Source organism: Eriocheir sinensis, chromosome 69 (genome assembly GCF_024679095.1).
Source record: "Eriocheir sinensis breed Jianghai 21 chromosome 69, ASM2467909v1, whole genome shotgun sequence".
Classification (NCBI taxonomy): Eukaryota; Metazoa; Arthropoda; class Malacostraca; order Decapoda; family Varunidae; genus Eriocheir; species Eriocheir sinensis.
The window spans coordinates 1,884,746-1,899,272 of record NC_066577.1 but is presented as its reverse complement, the minus strand read 5'-3'; the positions used below and the strand labels follow the sequence as shown (position 1 = coordinate 1,899,272).

General features: G+C 47.4%; 1 pseudogene; it reads left to right on the top strand.

The window, feature by feature from the left end:
- LOC126988315 (neurofibromin-like) overlaps window positions 1–14,527 on the top strand; it is a 219,442-nt pseudogene that overhangs the window by 127,774 nt on the left and 77,141 nt on the right.

The following is a 14,527-nucleotide window of genomic DNA, read 5'->3' as shown; positions in this document are numbered from 1 at the left end:
GCCCGCTGCAGCTTCCCTGAGGTTCCTGCAAGACCCTCACCCCAGGAGTGGTGGGCAGGGGAGGCTGCAAGGCCGGGCAGCAGCCTGAGTGGCGGGACCAGCAGGAACACTGCCACTGCTGTGAGGACCAGAAGAACACAACCACCACCAACAACAACAACAGCAACAACAACAACAACATAACCACCACCAACAACAGCAACTATATCACCACCACCACCACCACCACTGACAACAACAACAGCAATTATATCACCACCACCACCACCACCACCTTGCTGCTGGCACCTTCGGCCACAAAGGAAAGGGAAAGTTTGAGTGTGACAAGATTTGAGACTGGGAGCAAGTTCAGCAGACACAGCCTTGCACACACTGGTGAGGGAAACCATGAGTGGCCAGCGTGTGGGGAAAGACTCCCTGGGAAGGATGACCTCAGCAAATACACCCACACACTCTGCTGAAGGACCCCATGAATGCCAAGACTGTGGCAAAAGGCTCAGATACCAGAGTGACCTCAACAGACACACCCTTACACACACTGGTGAAAGACCTCATGAATGCCAAGTGTGGCAAAAGGTTCAGTAGGAAGGGTCACCTCAACACACACACCCTTACACACACTGGCAAAAGGCCTCATGAGTGTGAGGTTTGTGGTGACACATTCATCAGGAAGAGCCATCTCGAGGTACACACTTACACACACACTGGTGAAAGGCTTCATGAGTGTGAGGTTTGTGGTGACACATTCATCAGGAAGAGCCATCTCGAGGTACACACTTACACACACACTGGTGAAAGGCCTCATGAGTGTGAGGTTTGTGGTGACACATTCATCAGGAAGAGCCATCTCGAGGTACACACTTACACACACACTGGTGAAAGGCCTCATGAGTGTCTGGAATGTGGAGAAAGGTTCAGAGAGAAGCAAACCCTGGAGCGTCACTCCTTCAGACACTCTGGCCTGAGAGAGTTCAAGTGTGACGTGTGGGAAGCACTTCAAGATGAAGGGGGACATTGCCCGGCACATGAAGACCCACTTCTGAGGTGCCGTGTTGTGCTGCTGTGTGGGACCTCAGTGACGGGGAACCAGTCATCAACACCACCTGGAGAGGACTGGCACCATGTTGTGGCTGACTGCTGAGAGATGCACCAACAAGCTGCACCACAGTGAACAGTGCCGTCTGCCCCGAGCCAGAGTGGTGACAACTCTGTCACCTTGCCCCGGCACAGTGCAGCAGCCAACAAGCAGCACCACAGTGAACAGTGCCGTCTGCCCCGAGCCAGAGTGGTGACAACTCTGTCACCTTGCCCCGGCACAGTGCAGCAGCCAACAAGCTGCACCACAGTGAACAGTGCCGTCTGCCCCGAGCCAGAGTGGTGACAACTCTGTCACCTTGCCCCGGCACAGTGCAGCAGCGGTGACTGGGGCCGCCACAACAGACCATCACCAGGATTATCAAGGAGACGCTGTGTGAAGGTTTGTCACGTCTCCCTGCGCTCCACAAGAAACCCGGCCCAGCAGAGACCACTGGTGCAGACTGCCGGCCTGGGAGCTGTGATGGGCGGAGCTTGTTAGGTTTGCTGCCCCGAGGGAAAGGAAGGCAGAATATGTAGCTGGGCAAGGCGTGCACACCAGGAACACTCCAGTGGTGTTTGTCAAGCCTTGTATTGGTGGCCAGTGGCCGGGTGAGTACACACACTAGGATTTAACTATTGAAATAAATGTTTTGTGCAATTCCAAGGTATTGTGAAGATAATTCATCAGTGGATACAGTTCAATAACATTAAATTTAATTGAATTGAAACACTTATTTTTGATCCTCCTTCCACAGAGTTGTCCTCCGCAGCAAGGAGCACACCAGACACACACATTTCTTGTCCTCCTTCCACAGAGTTGTCCTCCACACCAAGGAGCACACCAGACACACATTTCTTGTCCTCCTTCCACAGAGTTGTCCTCCACACCAAGGAGCACACCAGACACACACATTTCTTGTCCTCCTTCCACAGAGTTGTCCTCCACACCAAGGAGCACACCAGACACACACATTTCTTGTCCTCCTTCCACAGAGTTGTCCTCCACACCAAGGAGCACACCAGACACACACATTTCTTGTCCTCCTTCCACAGAGTTGTCCTCCACACCAAGGAGCACACCAGACACACACATTTCTTGTCCTCCTTCCACAGAGTTGTCCTCCACACCAAGGAGCACACCAGACAGACACGTTTCTTCAGGTCTTTGCCAAAAACTCACTGAGGAACAGAGAAGAGAAACTTACTTGTGTTTTGCTTTCATCTTTCTTCCATTGGTTTATATTTTCCCTTATTTCCACAAACAACTCTAACAGATCTTCCTTTCCCAGGTTTGCCTGTGACCCGCGCACCCATTTCCTGGACCAGCGGGGTGAACACCACTTCCGGGAGCCCCAGGGACCCCCTCCCCCGCGGGGCGACGCACGGGACTCAAGGTGGGCGTGGGTCTTGGGCCCTGTGCTGTCCAAATCCCTTATGCAAGAGTTAACCAGCTTCTTCATCCCTGTGCTGTCCAAATCCTTTATGCAAGAGGTAACCAGCATCTTCATTCCTTCCTCCCTGTGCTGTCCAAATCCTTTATGCAAGAGTTAACCAGCATCTTCATTCCTTCCTCCCTGTGCTGTCCAAATCCCTTATGCCAGAGTTAACCAGCATCTTCATTCCTTCATCCCTGTGCTGTCCAAATCCCTTATGCAAGAGTTAACCAGCATCTTCATTCCTTCATCCCTGTGCTGTCCAAATCTCTTATGCAAGAGTTAACCAGTATCTTCATTCCTTCATCCCTGTGCTGTCCAAATCCCTTATGCAAGAGTTAAGCAGCATCTTCATTCCTTCATCCCTGTGCTGTCCAAATCTCTTATGCAAGAGTTAACCAGTATCTTCATTCCTTCATCCCTGTGCTGTCCAAATCCCTTATGCAAGAGTTAACCAGCATCTTCATTCTTTCATCCCTGTGCTGTCCAAATCCCTTATGCAAGAGTTAATCAGCATCTTCATTCCTTCATTCCTGTGCTGTCCAAATCCTTTATGCAACAGTTAACCAGCATCTTCATTCCTTCATCTCTGTGCTGTCCAAATCCCTTATGCAAGAGTTAACCAGCATCTTCATTCCTTCATTCCTGTGCTGTCCAAATCCTTTATGCAACAGTTAACCAGCATCTTCATTCCTTCATCTCTGTGCTGTCCAAATCCCTTATGCAAGAGTTAACCAGCATCTTCATTCCTTCATCCTTGTGCTGTCCAAATCCCTTATGCAAGAGTTAACCAGCATCTTCATTCCTTCATCCCTGGCGGAGACGATACAGAATGCCCAACCTCGAGGAAGCTGATTTAGTGAGAGAGGAGATGTGAAGTTTCCAGTGAAGATTTTGAGTTAAGGATAGACCGAGGATGTTTAGTGTTGAAGAAGGTGACAGCTGAGTGTTGTCGAAGAATAGGGGATAGGTGTTTGGAAGATTGTGTCGAGTTGATAGGTGGAGAAATTGAGTTTTTGAGGCATTGAAGGACACAAGGTTCCTTCTGCCCCAATCGGATATGATAGCAAGGTCTGAGGTTAAGCGTTCTGCAGCCTCCAGTCTGGAGTCATGTACTACCTGTTGTGATGGTCTTCTGTTGAAAGAAGTTGAATAATGCAGAGTTGAGTCATCAGCGTATGAGTGGACAGGACAGTTTGTTATGGAAAGAAGATCATTGATGAATAACAGGAAGAGAGTGGGTGATAGGACAGAGCCCTGTGGAACACCACTGTTGATAGGTTTAGGGGGTTTATGCAAGAGTTAACCATGATCTTCATTCCTTCATCCCTGTGGTGTCCAAATCCCTTATGCAAAAGTTGAGCAGCATCTTCATTCCTTCATCCCTGTGCTGTCCAAATCCCTTATGCCAGAGTTAACTGTAGAACTGTAACGCTTAATTTGACTAACACAGAGAGTAACGTGGGTCCCCACTGTAGAATATATTGAAAAAAATACAAAAATCGTATTTCTTGACCTCCAAAGCTACAAATCTCTAAAAATAGACATTCCTGAATACAATCACAGTATTTAAATTAAAGTTTATCTCTACACCTATTTTTTGTGAGTAAATTAATAAAAAAATGTAAAAAAATAATAGGTAACGCATATGACAGGAAAATAAATTGTAAGTAAAATTCCTCTTTCTTGGCTGGATGGCCTTCATGAAGAACAATGGCAAGTCCTTATGCATCAGAAAAAGTGACGTGCCTGGAACAAATGAATGTGGCCAAGTATTCTACCTCTAATTTAGGACATTCTATATTTATAAAGTCACATGCATACATGTAACACGTATATTTGCATAATAGTTTGTATTTTGAGAGAATATCTATATTCATGAAGAAAATGCTTCATTATAAAGATCAATTTGCGTTTGGAATGGCGAGGTGCCGTGGAGAAGCCTAAAGGGCCGGCAACAGGTGATGTGTTATCTTTTCCTGTAGTGAGTCTTGGGGTGTTCCTGTGGTGTCACAGTAACATTCATGGTGCGTCGATGCCAACTACAACTTTTGGCACATTGCCACGGCAGTCAGCAGGGGCCTTATCAGCAGGGCATCTGGCAGGTGTGGGCACTATGGATGTGATCTCAGCTTGGCTGGCAGTATCTTCACTTTCACAATAAATTGTTTGATAGTGACATCATCACATAAACTGATGGTGTCCTCTGCTAAGATCTGTGCGATGGCTTTTTGCTCAGTACAGTGTGACACGTTATCGTTTTTTCTCGACATTTCCCTCTCTGTCTAAAACTAAACAAAATATAATACTTACAGATATGTAGATGATAACAACACTTTGAAGAAAGACTAATAGCCTACTAAACACACAAACTTGAATTAGTGCCTCTACGTCTCATATTTCCATGTACTATAATAATGACTTTTTCTGTATGGAGTGTCATGAGTAAGAATCACATGGTTGGAATCTGTGGGTCCGACCGGACCCACACTACCTCCTACCTTGTGTCAGGAGCGTGCACGGTGAAGATGGCATATCCCTTCATCAAGCTCTGAGTGTCAAATGGCTTCAACCAGACCCACAACTCGCATGTGGCTACCACTTTGATAAAAGAGCTTGAATATCAAAAAGTAGAGACAGCTTGGGTCTGCCCGGGCCCAGCGATACTGTTCTAGGGTTAACCAGCATCTTCATTCCTTCGTCCCTGTGCTGTCCAAATCCCTTATGCAAGAGGTAACCAGCATCTTCATTCCTTCATCCCTGTGCTGTCCAAATCCCTTATGCAAGAGGTAACCAGCATCTTCATTCCTTCATCCCTGTGCTGTCCAAATCCCTTATGCAAGAGGTAACCAGCATCTTCATTCCTTCATCCCTGTGCTGTCCAAATCCCTTATGCAAGAGTTAACCAGCATCTTCATTCCTTCATCCCTGTGCTGTCCAAATCCCTTATGCAAGAGTTAACCAGCATCTTCATTCCTTCATCCCTGTGCTGTCCCTTATGCAAGAGTTAACCAGCATCTTCATTCCTTCATCCCTGTGCTGTCCAAATCCCTTATGCAAGAGTTAACCAGCATCTTCATTCCTTCATCCCTGTGCTGTCCAAATCCCTTATGCAAGAGTTAACCAGCATCTTCATTCCTTCATCCCTGTGCTGTCCCTTATGCAAGAGTTAACCAGCATCTTCATTCCTTCATCCCTGTGCTGTCCAAATCCCTTATGCAAGAGTTAACCAGCATCTTCATTCCTCCATCCCTGTGCTGTCCCCTATGCAAGAGTTAACCAGCATCTTCATTCCTCCATCCCTGTGCTGTCCCCTATGCAAGAGTTAACCAGCATCTTCATTCCTTCATCCCTGTGCTGTCCAAATCCCTTATGCAAGAGTTAACCAGCATCTTCATTCCTCCATCCCTGTGCTGTCCCCTATGCAAGAGTTAACCAGCATCTTCATTCCTTCATCCCTGTGCTGTCCCTTATGCAAGAGTTAACCAGCTTTCATCCCTGTGCTGTCGCTTATGCAAGAGTTAACCAGCATCTTCATACTGTCCATTGAATCCCTACTAATGAGACTTTCTATGCATCAAAGTGAAGGCCTTCTTTGTTGATTTATACCATAAGGTGCTGGCTATCATGTGTTTGAAGGTACCCTAAACTTAACCTAACAAACCCCAAACAGTTACTACAGGTCTTGACTAAGAAAATTCATCTATGCTTCCTTACTAATGAGACTTTCTATACAACAAAGTGAGGTCATTCCTTGTTGATTTATACCATAGTTTTCTAGTTCATGTGTTAGAAGATGCCCTAACAATAACTTAACCTAACAAAACCACAAACTGTTACCACAAAGTTACTCTGAAAAATCGTATATGCTTCCTTACGAATGAGACGTGATTATCTGAGTGAGTGAGGTCATTCTGTGTTACTCTATGCCATAAGCCCATCATGTGCTCTAAGATGCCCTAAACCTAACCTAACCTAACAAAACTTTGAACAGTTATTATATGTCTGTCCTCAGAAAAATCATATATGCTTCCTTCATAAGACTTTCAATATAACAAGGTGAGGTCTTTCCTTGTGACTTATGCTACAAGTTGTTGGCTGTCATGTGTTTGAAGCTGCCATAAACTTGATCTGACCTAGCAAAACCACAAAAGTTATACTGTACATCTTGACTCAGAAAAACTCATCTATGCTTCCTTACTAAGGAGGCTTTCTACACAACAAAGTGAAGGCTTTCTTTGTTGATTTATGCTATAGCTTTGTGGATATCATGTGCTTAAAAGTTTCCTAAACTTAACCAACCCAACAAAACCCCAAACAGTTACCACACGTCTTGACTCAGAAAAAACATATATGCTTCCACAGTAATGAGACTTTCTGTATAGCATAATGAGTTCATCCTTTGTTAATTTATGCCATAATTTGCCGCCTATCATGTGTTTGAAAATTCTCTCTACTTAACCTAACCTAACAAAACCCCGAACAGTTACCACACGTCTTGACTCAGAAGAGTCATATATGCTTCCTCAGTAATGAGACTTATGATCTAACAAAGGGAGGTCTCTCTTGTTTAATTCATGCCATAAGTTTCTGGCCATCTTGTGTTGAAGATGCCCCAGACTTGCCCTCCCCTGTACAGTACTGTGCAGCACTGGCTCATGTTACTGTTGCATAACCTTAGAAGAGTGCTGTGCACAGTTACGCCAAGAAGGTATTTTTCAGTGAAAAGTTCATGAATGTGTAACGTCTTTTTTTTTAAGCCAACGCTACATTCCTCCTGACGGCCACTGTTTAGATGGTAATGTGGTAGCCGGGTGGTCGTCTGGCTATTTCCGAGCGGTTGTCAATGATGTTGAGACAAGCCTCAAGACAAGTGAACACTCGTTCTGGGTTTTAGCGCGGTAATGCTGGAAGGTGGGTGGATTCCCGTGTGAACCACTCTGAGACAATGTTTAGTTAAGGGGGAGGTGGTGATAACGTGCGTGTGTGGGGGTGTGTTCAGTAATGCCCAAATGGCAGGTTGACAGGCTTGAAATTAAACCACTTACAGCAACTTAATAACTTTTCTTATGTATAAATATAGTTACAGCCCCTGGCCGGTTAGCGGAGTGACAATTTTAAATGAATACATACATAACGGCATATTATTGAACCTACTAACTATCAGGGAGATTGGGGAACATTTAGATGCTTATCTGTGTTGAAGTGCTGACTGGTGCAGGATGGAGGAGGGCACTGGGGCGATTGAGGCGCCAGCGGGGGGGGGAATGCCAGGGCCGGTAACTGGAGCAGCGTTGTTGACGAGGCGTGGTTGGGTGGTTTACGAGCTGAGGCGTGGTTGAAGAGGCCGTGGTTGGGTGGTTTACGAGCTGAGGCGTGGTTGAAGAGGCCGTGGTTGGGTGGTTTACGAGCTGAGGCGTGGTTGAAGAGGCCGTGGTTGGGTGGTTTACGAGCTGAGGCGTGGTTGAAGAGGCCGTGGTTGGGTGGTTTACGAGCTGAGGCGTGGTTGAAGAGGCCGTGGTTGGGTGGTTATGACGGCAAGGCTGGTTTATGGCATTGTTGAAGAGGCTGCTTCTGCCGTGCTTTTGTTTCGCCTCGCCTTGCTGAGCTCTGCTGTGCCTTGCCTCGCCTCTGCCGTGCTTGCGGTGGTGTGCACAGGGCTGTGATGGACGGTCACGCCCACCTCTCAACGTGCGTCCTTCACCGCTCGTCAGTCTCACTCTCTGCCTCTCACTGTCTGCCTGTATCTCAGGGTTTGTGTCTCCTCCCTGGCTGCCCTCCTTGCTGTAGTGCTGCTCGTCTCCTCACTGGCCCGTGCTTCTCCCTGCCCCAGGGCTCCCACAAAGGCAAATCAGTAATTCCCAAGACTCGTGCTGAAAAATCCCTATATTGGACAAAAACTTCCTAGTTTACAAATAATGACATGTACTTACAGTATCCCCCCCCCCCCCCAAAAAAAAAAAAAAAATTTCGTCAAATCTCAGAAATTATCGAACATGTCACTCCTTGACTTAGTTACCCTTTGTGTAAAATGCCTCCCAGGAATCCCTGGGTGTTGGAAATGATGCTAGCGCCCATGCTGGCATTGTAATATTGTTTTGGTCATGATTTTCTTTCCATTCATTCATTCATCTTTGACGCCTGCTCCTAGGAGCTCCCACCAGGGGATGGCCACGGCAGAAGTCTCCATCTCTCTCTATCCAGACACTCCCTCCTTGCCTGCTCAAAGTTCCTCAAGGATCTTTCCCCCTCTCCCTCACATACTCCTGCACCCTGTCCCTCCACTTCACTGGAGGTCGTCCTCTAACATTCCCACACTTGGAATAAACTAGTTCACAGTATATTATGGCTTTTGTTATTTGCAGCTTCCTTTCTCATGAAGATCTAACAGTGAATTTCATGATCATACTTAGTCTTGCTCCCAAACAGCCGTAAAGTCAACCATCAATGCTGAAATGTTTTTGAACAAAAAATTGTTCCACGAGTGAAGAGTTTTGCCTTTTGGACAAGTGTGGATATGGATGCAGGGCAGGTATCTAAGCATTTCTAATTGTAGTGTGTCTATTGCAGTGATGGTGATGACACTGACAACAAGGAGCATGTCCTCCTAGAGTGACCTCAAGCTGGTACTGGCCACAGAGATCACTTTGTCGCACTCCACTTTGGGTAAGCACGTTTAAAATTGTCCTTTATTTATGAGCAAGTTTTCCTTCAGGGCTCGTTTATAACATTTGTACTTTGACAATTATATCTTGATGCTTATGAGGGCATAACAATGGTGGGTCTTGCCAGGAAGGCACTCCAGGGACTGGCCTGGCCCACGGTGTTGTGGACTCGCTCAGTACAGGTATATGGCGTTGTCGATATCTACACAGGCCGGAGGGGCTTAGAATGGAAAGGGGAGATGTGTGGAGGCCTGCTCGGAGGTCCATTGGGGGTGGAGGCAGCGAGCGAGTGAAGCAACGCACCCCCTAGTTAGTTAAACTGTGGCAGCCCTTATGTCCCAGTGGCCATGTGTCCCGGGGTGACGGGTTCTTCCCGCCACAGGCTCAGGGACCATTGTGGCAGAGATGAGCACTGGGGCCATGCACAGCCACAGCCTGTGCCCCAAACTTTACCGTCCATTCAGGGTCCAGGGCAGCCGTGGTGATGGCTCAGGGACCATTGTGGCAGAGATGAGCACTGGGGCCATGCACAGCCACAGCCTGTGCCCCAAACTTTACCGTCCATTCAGGGTCCAGGGCAGCCGTGGTGACGGCTCAGGCATTAAGTTTCTTCCACTTCAACAGTAGATCATGTTTGTAAAGGTAATTTCTGCTGTAAAACTTTCTTAAAGCAGGACAGATATTTCTTTATTGGCAGCTGTCAGCAGGCAACAGAATGCAACATGTTGTGAATATCTTGATAAGTTATCCAGCAATGATGACAAGTTAGTAATGCTTCAAAGTGCAGGTTACAGGTCAACCCCTAACCAAGTCAACTCACTCCCCTGGTCAACTAACCAGGTTAACTCACTCCCCTGGTCAACTAACCAGGTAACTCATTCCCTGGTCAACTAACCAGGTAACTCACTCCCCTGGTCAACTAACCAGGTAACTCACTCCCCTGGTCAACTAACCAGGTAACTCATTCCCCTGGTCAACTAACCAGGTAACTCATTCCCCTGGTCAACTAACCAGGTAACTCACTCCCCTGGTCAACTAACCAGGTAACTCATTCCCCTGGTCAACTAACCAGGTAACTCACTCCCCTGGTCAACTAACCAGGTAACTCATTCCCTGGTCAACTAACCAGGTAACTCACCCCTGGTCAACCAACCAGGTAACTCACCCCTGGTCAACTAACCAGGTAACTCACTCCCTGGTCAACTAACCAGGTAACTCACCCCTGGTCAACTAACCAGGTAACTCACCCCTGGTCAACTAACCAGGTAACTCACTCCCTGGTCAACTAACCAGGTAACTCACCCTGGTCAACCAACCAGGTAACTCACCCCTGGTCAACCAACCAGGTAACTCACCCCTGGTCAACTAACCAGGTAACTCACCCCTGGTCAACTAACCAGGTAACTCACCCCCTGGTCAACTAACCAGGTAACTCACCCCCTGGTCAACTAACCAGGTAACTCATTCCCTGGTCAACTAACCAGGTAACTCACCCCCTGGTCAACTAACCAGGTAACTCACCCCTGGTCAACTAACCAGGTAACTCACCCCTGGTCAACTAACCAGGTAACTCACCCCTGGTCAACTAACCAGGTAACTCACCCCCTGGTCAACTAACCAGGTAACTCACTCCCTGGTCAACTAACCAGGTAACTCATTCCCTGGTCAACCAACCAGGTAACTCACTCCCTGGTCAACTAACCAGGTAACTCACCCCTGGTCAACTAACCAGGTAACTCACCCTGGTCAACTAACCAGGTAACTCACTCCCTGGTCAACTAACCAGGTAACTCACTCCCTGGTCAACTAACCAGGTAACTCACCCCTGGTCAACTAACCAGGTAACTCACCCCTGGTCAACTAACCAGGTAACTCACCCCTGGTCAACTAACCAGGTAACTCACTCCCTGGTCAACTAACCAGGTAACTCACTCCCTGGTCAACTAACCAGGTAACTCACTCCCCTGGTCAACTAACCAGGTAACTCACCCCCTGGTCAACCAACCAGGTAACTCACCCCTGGTCAACTAACCAGGTAACTCACTCCCTGGTCAACTAACCAGGTAACTCACCCCTGGTCAAGTAACCAGGTAACTCACTCCCTGGTCAACTAACCAGGTAACTCACTCCCCTGTTCAAGTAACAAGGTAAGTCACTCCCTGGTCAACTAACAAGGTAACTCACTCCTGGTCAACTAACCAGGTAACTCACCCCTGGTCAAGTAACCAGGTAACTCACCCCCTGGTCAACCAACCAGGTAACTCACCCCCTGGTCAAGTAACCAGGTAACTCACCCCTGGTCAACTAACCAGGTAACTCACCCCTGGTCAAGTAACCAGGTAACTCACTCCCCTGTTAAATAAACATGTAAACCCATCCCCTGGTCAAGTAACCAGGTAACTCACTCCCTGGTCAAGTAACCAGGTAACTCACTCCCAGGTCAAATAACCAGGTAACTCACCCCCTGGTCAACTAACCAGGTAACTCACCCCCTGGTCAACTAACCAGGTAACTCACTCCTGGTCAACTAACCAGGTAACTCACCCCCGGTCAAGTAACCAGGTAACTCACCCCTGGTCAAGTAACCAGGTAACTCACCCCCTGGTCAACTAACCAGGTAACTCACTCCCTGGTCAACTAACCAGGTAACTCACCCCTGGTCAAGTAACCAGGTAACTCACCCCTGGTCAAGTAACCAGGTAACTCACTCCTGGTCAAGTAACCAGGTAACTCACCCCTGGTCAACGAACCAGGTAACTCACTCCCCTGGTCAAGTAACCAGGTAACTCACCCCTGGTCAACCAGGTAACTCACCCCTGGTCAACTAACCAGGTAACTCACTCCCCTGGTCAACTAACCAGGTAACTCACTCCCCTGGTCAAGTAACCAGGTAACTCACTCCCCTGGTCAAGTAACCAGGTAACTCACTCCCCTGGTCAAGTAACCAGGTAACTCACTCCCCTGGTCAAGTAACCAGGTTAGTCCCTTAACGACAACGATGGCGCCATATATTTTTTCACTGACGTAAGCAACGAGCTCCGGCCACAGCATTTACTGTAAAGTGTGTGGGAGAGAGTGCCGCGAGATTTTGTGTGAATGTGCAAAACTTTGTTGCCTTGGCCCACACGGGACAACCACGCCCTCAGAGCTGTTCTTTTCGATGCAAGTCCGATTTTATGTTTTTTTGGATCTCGTATGTAATATTTTCAGGTTGTATCGTAAGCTCTCGCTTCAAAAACACGGCAAGTAGCGAAATGTAGATCATTTCGGTGACGCAGCGATGCACGGCGAAGGTGTTGCCATGTAACAGGATCACCCACCGAGGCTCTCGTGCTGGAAAAGGAGTGTGACCACACAGTTGTTTTTTATAGTCGTGATGATTCGGAGAGTTGATTTTTTCATGATTTTTATTAAATATAAATCAATCTAGACACTGTAGGTGTTGCAACGGTTATAAAAAGGTTAATTTGGTTGATTTATATTCAGATATTACACTTGTGAGAAGAGAAGGAAGACATAATACCAACATTTTTGAGATATTTCTTGTAGTAGTTCTCCTTTTATTGTTTTTCCTATGAATATTGAGAGGATACTTTTGTGCTTCTACAAATGTCTTGTAGTAAATATATTCTTGTTTACTAGCCAATCAAACTTAAGTTATATTAATATTATGGCGAGCATTATGAGTGTCCGTACCATCCCACCCCTGGCCGAACCGTCACCACGGGAGGGGATGGTTCGCACGATTCAGAAACTTGTCTTTCATCACCTACAGCTGAAAACTGGAAATAGCTACGGGCGTCATATTAGCAGCCTAAAGAGCCAGATGATGGAGGAACTTTTTGAGATCAACAAAATTACACACTACTTTTGAAACTTTTTTTCTAAAAATATTTTTCTACAGAGTGTCCGAATCATCACCCCTCTCCCCTATATGTCGACGCTAAATGACTAACTGGCACCTCTTTCGCCCCCTGGATGACTCCGTGCCAAAAACAGCCTACAGTTCCTGCCTGCACATCACGGCGTCTGCAGAGCGAGGATGTTCCCTCAGCCGACCTGTCTTGGCGGTCTTCCTCTAGTTTCTGCTCGCTGTGTGCGTGCTGAGCGTAGTCTTGACACCTCCATGATTTGCCTGGTGTTCTACATGAACCAATATCTTGTTCACAGGGGTGTTCACAGGAGTGGGAAGCAGAAGTTGGAATTTTTTGGGAATCCTGGAATTCCAGCCAAGTGTGACAACCTGGAAAGAAAGGGCTCTCACAGCAGGGTGCCTTGTGGGACTTTTTCTTAGTTTCAAAGTGTATTTTTCGATGACTTGCGTTATGGGGATCACCCAAGAAAAGTTTTGCGGTTTGGAGGAGTTAATCTTTGAAATAATGTGAATATTGCTGAATGTGAGGCCGGGCTATTTTGAATATTACCCAGTGTGTTATTTACATGCAGTAAATTACCAAAATTCCTTATGTGCAGGCACCTGCAGAGCCAGACGTCTTGTTTAAGTGCTTGCAGTGAGGTGAATTATAGGTGTTTGAAAGGCCAAGAATCCTTGGAGTGTGATCTGACTAAACTGTTTGACACAAGCTTGTCTTTCGTGTGCTTGTTTGGTGTGTTGTCGATGCAAATCAGCACATTTGTGTTTTATACAAGATGGCCTGAGGGTTCCTGAGTACAGAAACACTGAAATATATGCCAGAACACCAGCTTGGGTGAGGCACTGAGTGGAGGCGTCCGTGCCCCAGGGTGCCCGCTGTGACCTGAGAGTGAAAGGCGAACCCCACAATGCATTACCAATGCAAGGGGTACCAGTTGACCTGGGGTGTGGGTTGACCTGGTTACCAGTTGACCTGGGGTGTGGGTTGACCTGGTTACCAGTTGACCTGGGGTGTGGGTTGACCTGGTTACCAGTTGACCTGGGGTGTGGGTTGACCTGGTTACCAGTTGACCTGGGGTGTGGGTTGACCTGGTTACCAGTTGACCTGGGGTGGGTTGACCTGGTTACCAGTTGACCTGGGGTGTGGGTTGACCTGGTTATATCTTACTGGGAATAACTTTAACAAAGCGTCACACAGGATGATACTTTGGCAGTGTTTCAGACCTTGCCGTAATTTCACCACTATGGTTCACTAACAGTGTGGGTGACGAGAGCACTCACAAGAGACACGTAATGCAACAATCCGGCACAGGTGGTTTGCGGTGCGTGGCGGTGCGCTGGCCACGTCACGGCACCGCCACGCCGGCCCTGTGTCGGGAACCACTCCACCTGCCAGACTGTCATTGCATGTCCCTCACGAGTACTTTGGTCATCCACATTTTGTCGGTGAACCACGCGGATGAAAACAGGGCCAGGTC